Here is a 16,855-nt window from a genome sequence, read left to right on the forward strand (position 1 = left end):
TAGGGTGATAGCCTGGAAAACCAACTTTTCCAGACTTTTAAAGGTGCAGATCACTTCCTGATTAAGCACAGCATAGACCACAGGAGATCTATCTGGAAAAATAAAAAGACCTTTCCCCCCTGAGATAAAAAGGGAAGGAGATTTAAGTAGTTTGTGAAAGAAGTACATGAGTACAAAAATACTTCTTGCCAACACATCCTATGGGACATGTGGGCATCCTTCAGTTCCTTGACTTTTCCCTCTTTTGAAAGACATAGTTGAATTTACTTGTGTATGATGTATTACAAAAATCCCAAAATGGATGATGATAAAATAGATGTGTTAAAACTACCTTATCTGGAAGAACATTAGAAGATTGTAATTGAAGTTACAGTATACGTCTTTGTCAAACCTGTATAACAATAACCCTTGGTCATTATTAACCACAATGTGATATCCATAGTGATCATATAATAATTCTGTTCTGTACACCAGGGATCCATAATCTAAAAGCCTGCAAACTGCAGCTGATTGGTTTTGGTTTCCAGCAGGGAAATCTTCATCTCCTAATTGAATAGAAATTGATTTTCCAGCAATGAGATACCAGAGCCCATATAAAAAGACTCAAGGAGACACTCAAAATGTAAGGAGAGTGTGTGCATGCACACACGTACAATCTTTAAAGTCATGAAAAATGCAGCAATCCTTTTTCATTTGGTGACTTCAGATTAATTTAGTATTGATTGAATGTTTCAGTCAGTCTAGGTGTAAAAGATGATCCGAATTAGTAATACATAGTGCATATTCATTCTTTCCAACTCTATGGAAAGACAGTCAAATTTTCAGGAGAGGTTAGGCACAACATTTTTTTATCTTTCTACACACTCTTCCAGGTGACTGGGATTTTAATAATACCTTCATGATTGGGCTAGATAGTCCCATGAGTTCTTCCAAAAGTCTGTTGCAGTGTATAGCATATGCCTTAAGACTTCATGGAGAGGGAGCAAAGGGAGGAATCAATCAATCATTCCATCAGGGAACCATATGTCTCTGTATTACTTTGTTCTGGCATGCTCATGCTGCTTTCAAATTAGGAATTTAGCCCAAAACAGAAAGATAGTCATGGAAAGTTGCTCAACTGGTCTGGAGAAAATATTACTACTAAGGCTAGCAAAAATGCTGCTTTTCTAAGACCTGCAGACCATTTGGTCCAACCTGAGACATCCAAGCATATTTCTATTATCACCTGGCATCACAAAATACAACATGAAAACCTCAGAAGTTTGCAAGAAGCTACACTAGTCACTTTCTGGAACTGCTTTGCATAACCATTTCTAGCTTTACTTATGCAGCCTTTTCTAGAGTGATCCTGGACAACACAAGTTATGTATGTGAAGACCCTGCCTAACCCGCCATTCAGACGCATTGTACTTGAATTAAACAGAGCCAGAAGACTACAGTTATTTAGCGTCTAGCAAAAGGCCCACTGAGTCAGCACACTAATCCTTTTCTTCCTGGTCTCAGACCTCAATGTGAAAACAGAATCTGGTGAGGTCCTGATACATATCTAACAAATGCACAGTGGGATGGTGGATAATACAGAAAAGAGCTTGCCTAGAACAAAGGAGACTCCTCCCCCCCCCAAGTACCTATTATGGTTTGTAAAAACTCAAGGAAAACAAAGTTAGATCCATATTCAAGAATATATGTTGTCTCTGGTTCTAGTTACAGTTTAAGTCACTCCTTTTAATCCACACACATGATGTTTAGGCTGTGTGGATAGTATGATATCTTTCCTAGACCTACATGCGGGGGATTTTAATTCAGTTGTTAGAGAAACACATTCTGCATGTGCTCAGATGTGATTTTTAAATTACGTATGACTTGAGATTTACATTTGCAAAGACAGTGTTGTTTGTAGGAAGCAAGCCCTGAGTAGTTGCAGAAGCAATCCCCAGACAAAGGCTAAATGGGATTTAAGGTATGTCTGAGAAGAAAATGGTGTGGAACCAAACATGCATTAATTTGTGACAGCCTATAATAAAAGGCTGATTTTACTTGGAGAACAAGACATATGAAGAAAGGTTGGAGGAGTTTGGTTTGTTTAACCTAGAGAGGAGATGACAGAGAGGGGATCTGATAACCATTTTCAAGTATTTAAAAGGCTGCCATATGGAGGATGGAGCAGAATTGTTCTCTCTTGCCCCAGAGGGACAGACCAGAACAAATAGGATGAAATTAATTCAAAAGAAATTCCATCTAAACATCCGGAAGAAGTTCCTGACAGTTAGAGCGGTTTCTCAGTGGAACAGGCTTTCTCGGGAGGTGGTGGGTTCTCCATCTTTGGAAATTTTTAAACAGTGGCTAGATAGCTATCTGATGGAGAAGCTGATTCTGTGAAGGCAAAGGTGTGTCAGGTTACAGTAGATGAGCGATTGGGATGTGAATGTCCTGCATAGTGCAGGGGGTTGGACTAGCTGACCCATGAGGTCCCTTCCAACTCTATCTTTAAACAGCACCGCGGCGCTCTGTGCCGCGGACTGAATAAAGCAGTAAGGGCTGTGTGGGAGGAGTTAGGGCGGGTCCTGTCGGGGTTATAAAAACTTGGAGGGGCCAATCAGGAGCTGCGAAGCGGTTCCTGATTGGCCCCTCCGAGTGTCCATCCCGCCCCAAGCAGCCAATGGGGAGCCGCGCCAAGCGCGGCTCCCCATTGGCTGCTTCACCCGCCCAGGGAATCTGGTCATAGTAATCCATGCAATGGTCCCCTCGACTTGATTATTGTAACTTGCTCTATGTAGGACTTCCCTTGTCCATGCTCTGGAAACTGCTACTGGTCCAGAATGCAGTTGCATGTTCTCACAAATTATATATGAAAATTTTAATATTCTAGTGAGATTGTTATTTTTGTTGTTGTTGTTTCTAGATGGTTTACTAATGTCTGTGTTGTTCACTGCCCTGAGTTAATTAATTGCAAGGGGGCAGTATAGAAGTCACACAATAAACAAACAAATAAACAAAATAAACTAGGCTAGGTTTATGGGAAAGATCATTATTTGAATCAAAAATAAAAACACACTGAAAGCACATACAAGGCTAGCTTAGACGAAATCAAGGAGGAATGGGGTGATAGCAATTTCAGGGAAGGCTTAGAGTCTTGAAGACAGAGGTTCAAAGTGAGTGGAGTTATAAAGCAGAATATCTGTTGATATGCTGGTTGGGGCAGTCTGATGTACTAGCTCCCCCCCCCTTTTTTTTAATGGGCTTTCCAAGAGATGTGCAATGAGTTTATCGGGAGTTGAACTATAGGTGAATTGTTCTTGATGATCCTTTAATAACTGGATGGGAAAGCTACTAGTGTTTGGGGAATACCATTAAGTATTATCTAATCAGGATAAATGGTTGGGGAAGTTTGATAAGAATAATTCAAGGTGAGTAATAGGTTCTTAGAATACCCATTGCTCTAAATTATGCATCTTCCTGGTGTTGGGAGGAGATTGTTAGTAGGTCAGCAATTCTTTCCTACACGTTCTATATTGTCCAGATTTGTCCTGATTGGTATCCATTTTAGTGACAATTTGGACCTGGCATTGTATTGCTTATGATATTTGAAATATTATTAGAGGAAGGATGTTTATAGTTTCCTGCCCCTCAATGAGGAATGTGTCTCTTTTCATCTGTAATTTGTTGGAGGGTCTGCATCCTATGGTGCATATTTTATTACACTAGGATTCCACTGTGGTTTATTTCCTTTCTTTTTTCCTGATTGCCAGATGACTACACTTATTATTAATGACTTGTCTTTTAGTCAACTACCCTGCCTGTCTCTCCCTGCACCTGAAAATCTTAGCATTTCCTTGATCTGCCATTTATGCCCAAATACCTGTACCCTATGGCAGCCTCATATTAGAGAATTTCATTATAACTCATCTCTCTGTGCTTAAGAGTAATGAAGTGTATAATTTCCCTGGAACCATTCACTGAGCCTTCAGGTACAGATCTGTTTCATATGGTCCACCTCTGCTCGGTGCTGTTGAACAGCACGGTTTTTGTAGCAATGTGCGTGAAGCTAAAAAACAAAACAGTGTGTCTATGTTAATAGTAACCCCCTTGAGCATTTTTTGTCCCACACAATCTGTTCGGAGCAATGCTGAAACTGTTTCCTAAGCAGCACCTGCTCACATATAATCTTAATGTTCCATCTTCTCATAGCAATCCCCAGATGTTATCTAAAATCATTTAACAGAAACGAATGGTTTGCACTGTCTCCTTAAGTTACATCTGCTGGGATACAAAACTAATTAGTTTCTAATCTGATGTTTTCCATTTGTTATACTAATACTAATAATAATCAGCTGTTGGAAAAAAGCAAAGGAGTGGCTACAACCTTTGTACCTTTTTTTACTGAGCATCAAAACTTTTGTTTTCCTAATTAATATCTACTCCTTTTGTATGTGTAACAGATTTCTGTCTTTGTTATATTACTACACAAACCTAAAATGAAAAGTCATTAATTATTTTCACATTTCTAATCATCAAACTGATTAATGATGCAGTAAATGCATCTTACTAAACTCAGGTTGTGTATTGTCTACACCTGCCTTATTGGATAAAACACTAACTGAAAATGACTAATATACATGCATTGTGTAAAATCAAATATAGGCATTCTCTTTGATTGTTCAACTTAGGCCTAGTTCTTAGATGGATATTCAATACTCTGTGTGACCCATAACAGGGCAGACTCCACAATAAAAGACTCTCTACAATGGATCATCAAGATCTTCTTAATTTAATTTCTCTGGCAAGTACCTTACCTGTATATCTTAAATTGTATCCCCCCTTTTCACATCTCAATGCCCTTATGAAGCTAAATCATCTGGGTTTATTGGGACAGCTGAGTTACTGAGACTTACTCCCAAGAAATTATATTCAATTTTTTATTTCTATCTTCCTTCACCCATGACTTCATGCATCCCATTTAGCCTTGCTTCTAACTGTTTCCATTGTCTAGTTCCTTTGCTGACCTGCTCTTATAGTTTCTTTAAAAATACTATTTATTTCTGGAGAATGGCTGCTCAGATTATGAAGACCAAATATCGAATTTCCAAATGACATGTTTTAGTATCATAAAGCAGTGTTCCCCAAACTTTTTATCACCGGGGACTGGTCAACGCTTGACAATTTTACTGAGGCTGGAGGGGGGTAGTCTTTTGCCGAGGGACGTCGCCGCCTGAGCCCCTGCTCCGCTTGCTTTTCCGCTGGTGCCCCTGACTTCCTGCCGCCCACTGGAGGGCGCTGCCAGCAGCAGCTGTGCAGTGCCATGCCGAGAAGGAGCCCCAGCCATGGCGGTCACTGGAGAGCACCAGAGGTGAGCTGGCAGCGAAGTGGCAGGGCAGCCCCCAAGGCAGCTACTTGGGAGGAGAACAAGGAGGAGCTGCGGCCCAGTACTGACTGATCCACGGACTGGTATTGGTCCCCGGACCGGGGGTTGGGGACAGCTGTCATAAAGCATTAATTATCTAACACTGAAGATCACAACTTTTATTTTAAAACCATTGCTTCATGTACAGGAATTAGTGCAGAGTGGTACCTCTTGTGGTACCTCTTCTTGCTTTGTGGTACCTCTTCTTGCTGACATGCATCAAATTTGAGAAATTAATCTTCTTATCTGGCCCCCAGTAGTTTTCAAATTGTATTCTAGGGAATGTTGACACCCTTAAAATCTCATCAGAGATTTCTCAATGTGAAAATCAGCACTGTGGCCAAGCATCTCAGAAAGACAATTTAGTTCACTACTACTAATCTCCCTTGACAGCCACAAAGGAGTGTGTTCACGGGCTCTCATTACATGGAGGAGAACAGTGAAATCCAATAGATCTGCCTAACACACTCTGGATCTTCTTCAGCCCCCAGCAGGTCTATGGCAGACTATAGAGTTTTTCAGCAGACAAATTAATGTGTAAAACCCACTGTCAACAACATCCTGTACTGGGAAAAGGTTGGCCATGTTATCCTTCCTCAGTCACTGTGATTTGTGGAGCTCATGCCCACCAAACACCTTGCCAGTGCAATGAGTGAGAGGGAATGGCTCTGTGTGAACTGGAACAAATGGAAGAACCTCTCAAACAAGGCTCCAGGTCATGCCCATGCAGCCCACTAGCATTTGTATCCTCAACAGCAGAGAGTGAGAGATGCTGGATTTTGAGCCCTCTGTGAGACAATGGGGATGAACTCACCTGCACCAACACCAAAATAAGGCCCAAAGAAAAAGTTTGGAAATCAGCCTGACAATTTTAATGTTTTAATCTTTAACACCTAAGAAATTGCTAACATCTATACCTCCCTTGAGGCTGGAATCAAGTCAAACTGATAGAACACAATGGGGTTCCTGGGTGGAATTGGGTTTTATTGACTGTTATGGTTTTATTGTGATTTTATGGTTTGGTTGTGGACCTCTGTGAGCTGGCAGGCCTGGAAGCAGAGGTCAATAAATTTAATTAATAATAATAATAAATAAAAAGTATGGATTCAAGTTGACCTCACACTCTATCTCTTGGAAGGGAAGCCCAGTGAGTCTGGGTCACACATGGTACCCCAGTATTGTATTTCATGATCCAGATGGGAAAGGAAGGGTTCAGTCCATCATATGTGGAACTGCTATTGAACAGCAACCCCCTTGGAACTGGACTGGATTCACTCTGTGCCACAGTCAAATTGCAAGTAATTGGACTGAAATAGGGCTGGACTAAACCGTCTAACAAAGGGAAAACCCACAAACAAGGGACAAGGGAAGAAGGAAGATAGAAGAAGAAGAGTTGGTTCTTATATGGCACTTTTCTTTACCCGAAGGAGGCTCAAAGCGGCTTACAGTCGCCTTCCCATTCCTCTCTCCACAACAGACACCCTGTGAGGTGGGTGAGGCTGAGAGAGCCCTGATATCACAGCTCAGTCAGAACAGTTTTATCACTGCCGTGGCGAGCCCAAGGTCATCCAGCTTGGCTGCTTGTGGGGGAGTGCAGAATCGAACCCGGCATGCCAGATTAGAAGTCCGCACTCCTAACCACTACACCAAACTGGCTCTCCTGAACAAGGTTCTGGGCCATGCCCCCCTCCCATGCCCATACCTCCCACCATGCCCCCCTCCCATGCCCATGAGTGAAAGGGAATGGCTGGAGCCATGAAATGCTGGCAGTGAGAATGATGAGGAAGACTTGTATGAGGGATACCTGCTTCCCAATTCATTTAACAAGTATCCCCATACTGATTCAGAGCTGAAGGCCACAATATATTTAATATGCATTTAATTGCCTAATCAAGGTGTTATATATCCTTATTTGGAATCAGTTATATTGAACAAACACTGAGAGGACAATCACTGAAGAAAATTGCTTCTTGAAAATGGGACACAAACCGTCCCATTATTCTTATTGAAACTCTAAACAGAAGCAGGGCTCAAGGGAAAACATTGGCCAACCAACAATCATCTTGACTGTAGGGTAAGTGTAGTATATTTGATTACGGAGCCCCCCTCCCTACAATGTCGACAGGTACTGCCACATGAGAGCTCCAAGTCCCTGCACCCAGTAAGCAACACCTTCGAAAGTGAGAGATGGGTGAAAGCTACATCAACCATGCCAGTGGTGCATGTGGAAGGAAGGGGTTGGCCAAAGTGCACAGAATAAAGGGGATGTGCTTTTGAAGAAGAAGAGCAATCACAATCTGAAGTGAGCACTGGGCAAGTCGGGGGACGACTTGAGGCCTGGAATAGGGTTGGCCTGGCCATATGTGCCCTGCTATCCTCTTGTAGTTGTCATTGATTGGGGAACTCACATCCCTGACAATGGTAGTAGTGGAAGGTGCCGAGACTTGGTGCAACAGAACTAATGGAAGTCCCCCACACACACTTTGTCCCCTTCATTTCAGCTGTGTGTCCTGACCCCCTAGCAGCAACCCCCAGTGATATTTCTGAAAGATTACCCTGTGCCAGCAGCTAACTCCCATTGCTATCAATGAGCAATGAAGGAGAGACAGCCATGGTTTGGGCTTATGCTTTAGAGAGCATGGCATCAACCAGCTGCACCACAGAGCTGTTCATGGAGAGCTCATGATCCTCCTGGAGGGAGTGATGTACCAGACAGCCACTTGATGCATCAGCTGGCAAAAGGCCATATCCTCTATGAGGGTTGGCCATCCACAGCAATCATCCCACCAATGAAGTGAGTGATTATTTCATGAACTCTCCCCCTTGCACCTTTTCCCAGCACTGAAAGCATCTCAGTCAGCATGACCTCTTGGAGAGTCACTTGCTTTGTAGTCCCAGCCACAGCACTCAGCACCCCTCTTTGAGTTACTTGGATTCCCACCCCCACCTCTCCCTGCTGAGTAGGAGCAGGCTTCTTCTACCTTCCAAAAGTGGTCAATACTCCTTCCTCTGGCAGTGGCAAACTTGAGAGTGCCTATTGCAAGTGCTTTTGGAGACTGGTGGTGGAGGGTCCTGGCATGACATACATGGCACTTCACCACACATGAGTTTTTACCCAGGGAATTATTTCCATGTAGTGAAGTGGAATTGTATCCCCCATCTATGGTTGGACTAGGTGGGAGGCACAGCTGCATCCTGGCATTGGGCTGGGGATGCTAGGCGGGGGGGGGGGGTACTGTTGGAAGAAGGAGCCTAGCAGAAAGTTGGGAATTTTGGGATGTGGAAGAAGAGAATGCATCACTACCACCACCCTCCAAGTCACTGCCATCACACTCCTCCCTTTCAAATAGAGTTTCATGCTGCAGCTTAGGTGGCAATACTGAAAATTCACAAGCAGCAGGAGAAGTGGGCACAGAGATCCTTGATGATGTACTGGAAGCATCCTCTTCTGGGGGGAGTCTGTACTCATTGTTCTTGACCACTTAGCACAAGAGAAAGTGATGGTATCCGCCTGCAACCATGAATGAAACTTCTTCTACCTCCTCTCATGGCACCATACATCTGACCAAGCAAGCACGAAACCTAACTGCAGTCCAGGTGGTTCAGTTGCCAGAGTGGGAAATAGACAGGCAAAGAGGCAGGCAGGGCAGCAGACTGATAAGCACAAATTGATGGTCCCCCAGAGGAGGAGCAGGTCAGTTAGGGGGAGGGTTTCAAACTAGACATGGAAAGATAGCACTAAAATTACCCCAAGTCACTCCCCAAAAGTGGAACATGTTCTCCGAGGCAGGCCAGTTGCTGGGAGACAGGCTGACACCCCCAAGGAGATGCAGGTCATTGTATGGGGAGAGGGAGTCAAATGGAGAGCTGGGAGAAAAGGGAAAAAATCCCTCAGGCTGGGTGGGTGCAGAGAGGTGGGCTGACAGACAGAAGCAGGTGGGGGGGGGTTCAAATGGACAGCAGTGGTAGGTAAAGGCAAGTCATTGCGCCATAAAGAGAAGCACGGTGACAATGGGAGCCTATGCTCAACCTATTTTAATGGGTTTTCAGCTTTAATTTGAAAGTGGGCCATGTTCTTTCTAACATACCTCAGGTACTAATGTCTTTTGATCATATATGGGGAAAAAATCATACACTCTGGAGATTCCCTAACAGAACATGGTGTCTTTTTCAATGGGGAAAAGATAATAGTGACAGTCCCCAGTTTCATCTTTTGTTATATTTTACTGTTGTTAATCATTTGGATTCTTTCCTTTTGTTGGATTTATAGATTCGGTTAAAGGTTGTGCAAAGTATAATTGTTATGTGCAATCATTTGATGTTTATAGATCAGGAATATACTATAGGATAGTAATGATTTAGTAACACACACATGATACGGAAAAAATGAACGTGTTAAGAGGGAATTTTGATGTAAAGCAACAGGGAACAGTCCAATGGCTTACCTCAATAAGCGAGAACAGAAGAAACCAACATTTATAGTTCAAAAGAGCAGGAGAAATATGTTTGAACTCATCTTTTGAACAAAAGGACACAGGGAGTGCTTTGGCAACGCTTGTGGATTACTGCATAGATTGTTCATTTTTACAGCATCCCATTATCTTATATTATGTGCAAAACGACTTAATAATATTTCTATAAAATCAAACAGCGTAATAGGGTAATTTTAAAAACTGGATTTCATGCATCGGTGCTCATTCATATAACAATCGGAATTGGAAATTCATCTATAGTCTTTACTCTGTTAGTCTTCACAACAAATGTCTGAAACTGTTAGTTATTTCTTTGTTACAGCTGGAGAATTAATGCAGAAAATGAGTGGCTTGTCCAAATCTCCCAGAATTCTATATAAGTTGCAGGATTTGAAGCCCAGTCCAGCATTCTATTACACTCAGCCTAACCCACACATTTCAACATAGCTGCAGCTTTGGAAATTAATGGGATTTGGGCCGGTACAGGCCTCATTGGAGACCAGCCACAGATTTTAAGAAAAATATAGATTCCATATAAGTAAAGTGAAGTTCACATGAGGGTGAGCGTCTCATTCCTTGAGTCATTGGTTCATTATATTTAGTACTGTTTGGCAAGGACACATCTTCAGCAGGAGGTCTTTGTGCAGGAAGTCAAACATGAGGGAAGGCAGACTGGCGTTGCTTAGCAACAGCTTTGACTTTGGTCAGGTACGATGAGGAAAGCAAGATCTCTAAATTCAGTAGATTTGAGTTCTTTCCAAGAATTTAATGTCATTTCTCAGAAGCTACCTTTTCCTTTGCTAAACCATTTTATGTGCTGAGCTCTTGCAATACTCACAAGCTATTAAAATAATAATACCCTATAAAATTACAGAGTTATTAGGTCAGGTGCATATAATTTCATTAATACACTACATATCTTACAGTATGAATGTCAACTGGGGAATAGAAGGGTAAAAAAAACCCCCAAACTCTAACACCTATGCAGGTACTCTGTTTTCTCTATTTAAAATCTTTTCAGCCAACATGAGAATCATCCCAAACAGATGTACATGCCAGTAAAGTTGATTCCATAGGAATCAATAAAAATTGATCTGTTGGAATTTGCTTTTGAATAAACATGATTAATATTGCGTTGTAAGTAGGGATGGGTATGAACAGCATAATGATCCAAAATTTGTGCTGAATTCTGATTGGATTGGGGCTCAGGAGATGATGTTTAGCACATACATGGTCTCTGAAGAAATCTACAAGCTTTTAGGCATGGCTCGGGGATGTTCAAAAAATGAAACTCACTCAGAAACTCTGGCATGAAAATGCAAGAAAACAGGTTGTCCAGCCTTGGAAACACAAATAGGGAACCTCCAAAGTCTGACAGGCACTGCTACCTGTCAATAACATAGTTCCCATTCATCACAATGGGACTCAGATCTACATAATTTGGGGAACTGGGGTTGATTCCCCACTCCTACTCCACATGCAGCCAGCTTTGTGACCTTGGGATAGTCACAGTCCCTTTAGAGCTGTTCTTACAGAGTAGTTTCTCTCAGAGCTCTCTCAGTCTCACTTACCTCACAGGGACCTTTTACACACCAGGAATCCAGCCCAGCATAGCCTTTTGATTGCAGGGCTACCCACTTCCTGACAATGTTGGTGCTGGTCTAGGGCGGTCCCAGGCTTGGTATGATGCAGGCCTTAATTCACCCTGCAGCAACCTTGCTGCAGGGCGAATGATGGCCTGCATCACACCAGGCCTGGGACTGCCCAAGACTGGGGCCAACATTGTCCAGAAGTGGAAATTAGCCCCATGACTGGACAAGAGCTGTGCTGTGCTGAATTCCTGTGTAGAAAAGGTCAGTGTGTCTGTTGCGAGGAGAGGAAGGTGATTATAAGCCATTTTGACCAATTATGCATGGACCGATCCACGATTATGCTTGATGTTGCTGCCATCCGAGGCCTGGCCCGACCCAGACCCTTGGAAGACCCGTATTAATTAAAAACAAATTCTTCCATGGGCATGGGACCACCGTGGGCACAGGCGAGGGCTAGGTCAGCCTAGCCCTGTGCATAATCAGACAAGCCAGGCTTTTGGGCCCAGCTCCTCCCCCAACCTACGGCATCCCGACAGGGACACCTCTCACCCCTGCCAGCCTCGTGGCTCCTCAGAGCTTACAGTGGCATCCCACCACCCTCACCATGATGGGAGAGCAGCATGCTGCTCCCCACCATTGTGCAGTGGGGGCCCCATGCCCCCATCCCCACACACACACCAATGCTGCTGTTGTGTGTGTGTGGCTGTTGCTCTGGGGCAGCCTGTGTGCACCAGGGGAGTTCCTCCCCCATGCATATGCGGGGACGGCGGGGCTTTTTGCAATGCAACAGCAGCAGCCCAGCATGGCTGCCGCTGTGCATAATAGGTCTTTGAGACTTCTTCAGGTAGTTAATACTGGAGTATAAAAACAAACTTTTTCTTCTTCATATGCATGTATTGCTAGTCAATCAAGGGCATCCAGAGCCTCCCTGCACCCCCACCAAGGAAAGCTGGGCTGTCTCTCTATGCCTTTCTTAGGAAGGTGCTGGCTGCATTATAAAAGTAAAGCTCACAAAGGCAGAGACTGTAACAGCAAAATAAACTAGAATAAAAGTAAATCTGGGGTTATGGGTGGTCTAGATGGCTGTTTTATTTTCATATTAATTGTGATAATTACCAAGCATCCAATTCTTGTAATTATTTCAATAAAAACAACAAAGAAACACTCAAGTATGCTGGCCCTTCTATAGGAGTCCATGCATCCCAATGGCACTCTTGTGTTGTTATTTTTAGTCCTTTCCATATTTACCTTCAGTAGTGCCACTTAACATGGTAGGGAGCCTGCCTTGACTAATGCCTGTCTTGACGGATGCTTAAAATTTTACATCTTCTGCTAAGACCTGGCACAGGATGAGTCTGAATAAGCAAATATTAAGAGAATGATGAATTAGTGCTTTGTACTAGATACTATACAGGCAAGAATGTCTCCCAAAGCTTTCCCAACAGGCTTGACTATCCAAAGGAGTTTCTTTCCTTTGTTCAATAGACTAATGCAGGTATGTTCTGTCTTAAATCAGTCAGCTCCACCTCTTGTAAATTCAACTTGGTAAACAGCTTGGTGTAGTGGTTAAGCATGGCAGCCTCTAATCTGGAGAGCCAGGCTTGATACCCCACTCAACCATATGCAGCCAGCTGGATAAACTTGGGCTAGACACAGTCCTATTAGAACTGTTCTCACACAGGAGTTCTTACAGAGTTCTTACAGAGTTACAGAGTACCTACTTTTCAGGGACCAATTTTGTACGAGGAATTTGTCTCTGCACAGCCTCTCATTGCTTGTGGAGTTTAGTGCTGCTTCTTCATGATATCAGCAGCATCCCACAGCTGTGCAAGGGTTGGCATAAGTTTTTGTCAAATTTGCTCCACTGTGGGGGAAACCACGAAATCCCACTTACCATTTCCTGTTGGGCTACAAATTGGGGCACAAACAGGGGCAAGCCAGTCTGAAGGGAAAAATGCATGACAAACTCGGTAGCATTGTGCCCGCCCTTCCACCCGCCTTCCCTTCCCAATTTTTGGATAGAATTTTCTTTTTCTTTTTTTAATGGCACAGTCCACATAGCTACAGGATGGCAAAGCAATATGCCCTCAGTTCAAATTAAATGTTCTTTTCAGTGTGCACAGTAATATTGGGATCGGGCAGCAACCCAATCCAAAACACATTCCTGTTTGTGTTTTCTGGAGATGGGGTGTAAATGGGGAAAGGTGTGTGTGGGCGTGTGTGTGTGTGTGTGTGTATGTGATGAAGCAGTCCTTAACTTAGCATCCATGCTCTGTGTTTTAAATCTTCATTGTGAACACACAACCATCGGGGTCCAATCACCATGGCCAATGTATCACAAATCTACCTGAGCATAAAGAGAGACCATTATAAGAATCCCCTAAAGAGATCTAAATAAATGTTTTATTGTTGTGCCATAGCAATGCAGAGGTGCAAGGTTTTTTAAAAAAAAATGTTTTACTGTTTTGGCTTGTCCCCACAGCAACAGGGAATTATATTTTTAAAAAGATTTATTTCCGGTCTCGGGGGTGGGGAAGAAGTTTAAGTCCCCCAAACCATTGTTGTGCAGGGATTGGTGGTTTGGAATGATTGACAACCTGAAGAACTGGAGGGGGGGACTTTGGGTTGTCCAGGGGGCAAAAGGTCATGACAAGACACCTGTCAGTAAGTGTGCAAATGCGTGGTTTTCTATTATGCGTTTGCAAGCAAGAGGCAGCACACGTTTTACGCCTCCATGCCGAATGGGTCAGGGTATCTGTTGTGGGGAGAAGAAGGAAAGGCAATTGTAAGATGCCCTGAGACTCCTTCAAGCCATTAAAAGTGTGGTATGAAAAGTAACCCTTCTTTTTCTTCAGTGTGGTGTAGAGGAAAAATATTTTCATGAGGAATATTTTAAAGCCATCTCTGGCTAGTGAATAAGAAATACAACTATTCTTTTCAAATTACTATAAGGGAGTGAAAGATTTAAATGTTTGACTTGGAAGTGGCTCAACAGTGTGTGGAAATTCCAGGGTATCTTTCTTCCTTTTCTTGGGTCTGCAGCTAAGTATGTTTACAATTTTGAAATGATGTGTCTGTGTTGTACATGTGCAAAAAATGTGCATGTGTGCAGTGTGTTCAATGGATATGCCTTGTCAAGGGGCCCAAAATCCTAACTACACCATTTCTGAACCTTGTAAGTTTAATTTGTACAACATTTGTCACAGCTATAGAATAGGGGCATGAGGTAGAGTATTTTAGTCAGGGACCAGACTGTGTACTGGGACCCTGAGGTTGGGGGTCTCAGTAAGAGTCCGGCTATCACCAAGCATAATGGCTGGGAAGGTCGGGGGCTCAGAGCCAGGAGGTAGGGATGGTTGGATAAGGTGTACGCCTGACAAACATTTAACCAGCCTCCTCCCGGAGGAGGGTATCAAGGGGCAAGGGATCCACCCTCCCAGCTGAGAGGGAGGCGGACCCAGGGCTCCCCTTGATCCCAGGTCAGCAGCTGGATGGCTGCGCGGGGGTTTACTCTATACCTCATGCCAGGCCAACCCTGAGATTGGTGTATTTAATAAAGCTGTGACCTGTTTATGCCATAGAATTAACTTGCGGCTTGATTGGCCTTATACCACCCTGCCAGTCAATAAAAACCCTCACCTCCTCCCTTCCAACTCAACCCTCTCCACCCAGTACCTAATCAACAAGGTCAGTTGTTTGCAACTTAATTCTGACCTGTTACCCTTCTCTTTATAAAGCTGTATGGGATTAGATAGTTGCCTCGTGGTTAAGCAAAAGTTTTATGGGTGCCCATCAAATTGATTTGGTGAGGAGGTTCATCTTTCTGTAAATAATTCATAAACCTTCACTTAACCCACACCTAGGGATGGGCATGAAATGGCTCACAAACTAAAGTTCATCAAGAATTCTGTTTGGTTCATGGTTCACACACAGATGTTCATAGAAGGGTGACCAGCATGAACAGTTTGCAAACTTTAGTGCTGTTTCTGGTGCTTTGTGAACGATTACATTTTCCAGACAGGTTTTGTCTACTCAGTTAAGCTGTTTATAAAACTCCAAGCTAACAGGCATTGTGGGATGCCAATAAGAGAGTTCCCATTCTGCTCTATGGAGGCAGAAAGCTGTACATACATTCACAACTAAAAAGCTTATCTCTCAACTGTTCATACTTATAGACAGATGTAGGGAACTTCTTAAAACTGAATTATCAGAGCTTATTCCCTCCTGCTTGTGAATTCCTCTCCCCTGCTGGTATGTTAGTGTTAGGTGGACTCAGGACTCTGAGCCATCCTGTCTCTCTGCTCACACAAAACTGTTGTGGAACTTTGAGGAACCCCTGTCAAAACTCTGGGGATTTCTACCTTTCTGTCATTCAGAACCTGCATTTGGGGCTGCAAGCCCCATTTGGGCAGGACCGGATTTTCCTATAGGCTAACTAGGCTTCAGCCTAGGGCCTCAAGATCAAGAGGGGCCTATATTCCACATTTTTATAAAGGTTAGTACCAATCACAACATGTTTCATTTAACATATTGATATATATCACAGTAATGATGTATTTTATTATCTCTCATGTAATTTACAAACTTAAAAATGGGAGTGAAAGGGCCACATAAGTGGAATAGCCTAGGGCCTCTTTTCATGCAAATCCGGCCCTGCATTTGGGGCTTCATTTGGGGAATGTAGCCATTCCATAGACTCCTTTGACTACAGCTGCTTTTCCAGAGAAACCACTGGGGAGACCGATTTTGGGGATCCATGATTGGCAATCTATAAATATAATCTACCCCCACCTTGGATAGATTATAGAGGAGATGGCTACATGGTGACATTCCCTGTGCATTTGGTGTTTGTAGCTTGGAGGGGGTCCATTCTTTACACTGTTGAAGCTGTGCCTGACATTTTCCCCAAACACACTTTCCTTGTTTGATCTTAGTCCTGCTGGATTTGAAGGCACAATGACACTGGTTCTGCTAGGAATATTACACTGGTTCTACTGGGCTAGTAAAAAAACCCTTCTGCCTCTATTGAAATTTTCTTTGGTTTGACCTTAGGTCACTGGAAACTATGAAGGATGGGACAGCTTTAACTCAGACCCCATAAATCCAATCTTCACCAAACTCTGAAGACAGATAGTGGAGAGTTAGCTGGAGATCTGATGCATGTTTGGTGTCTCCAGCTTGCACAGAATCACCTTCCCTCCCTTTACTGAGTGACCTAGGGTCAGTCCCTATCTCTTACCCTAACCAATATTGCAGAGTTGTTATGGAGATAAAAGGGGGCAGGAATAACCATGTACATTCCTTGATACCTTTCAAATCAGGACTAATGAACACATTTCAGTGCTTTTTGCGAACATGGCTCTGACAGAAATACTGACTTTCAAAGAAGG

Source organism: Paroedura picta, chromosome 7 (genome assembly GCF_049243985.1).
Source record: "Paroedura picta isolate Pp20150507F chromosome 7, Ppicta_v3.0, whole genome shotgun sequence".
NCBI classification, from domain to species: Eukaryota; Metazoa; Chordata; class Lepidosauria; order Squamata; family Gekkonidae; genus Paroedura; species Paroedura picta.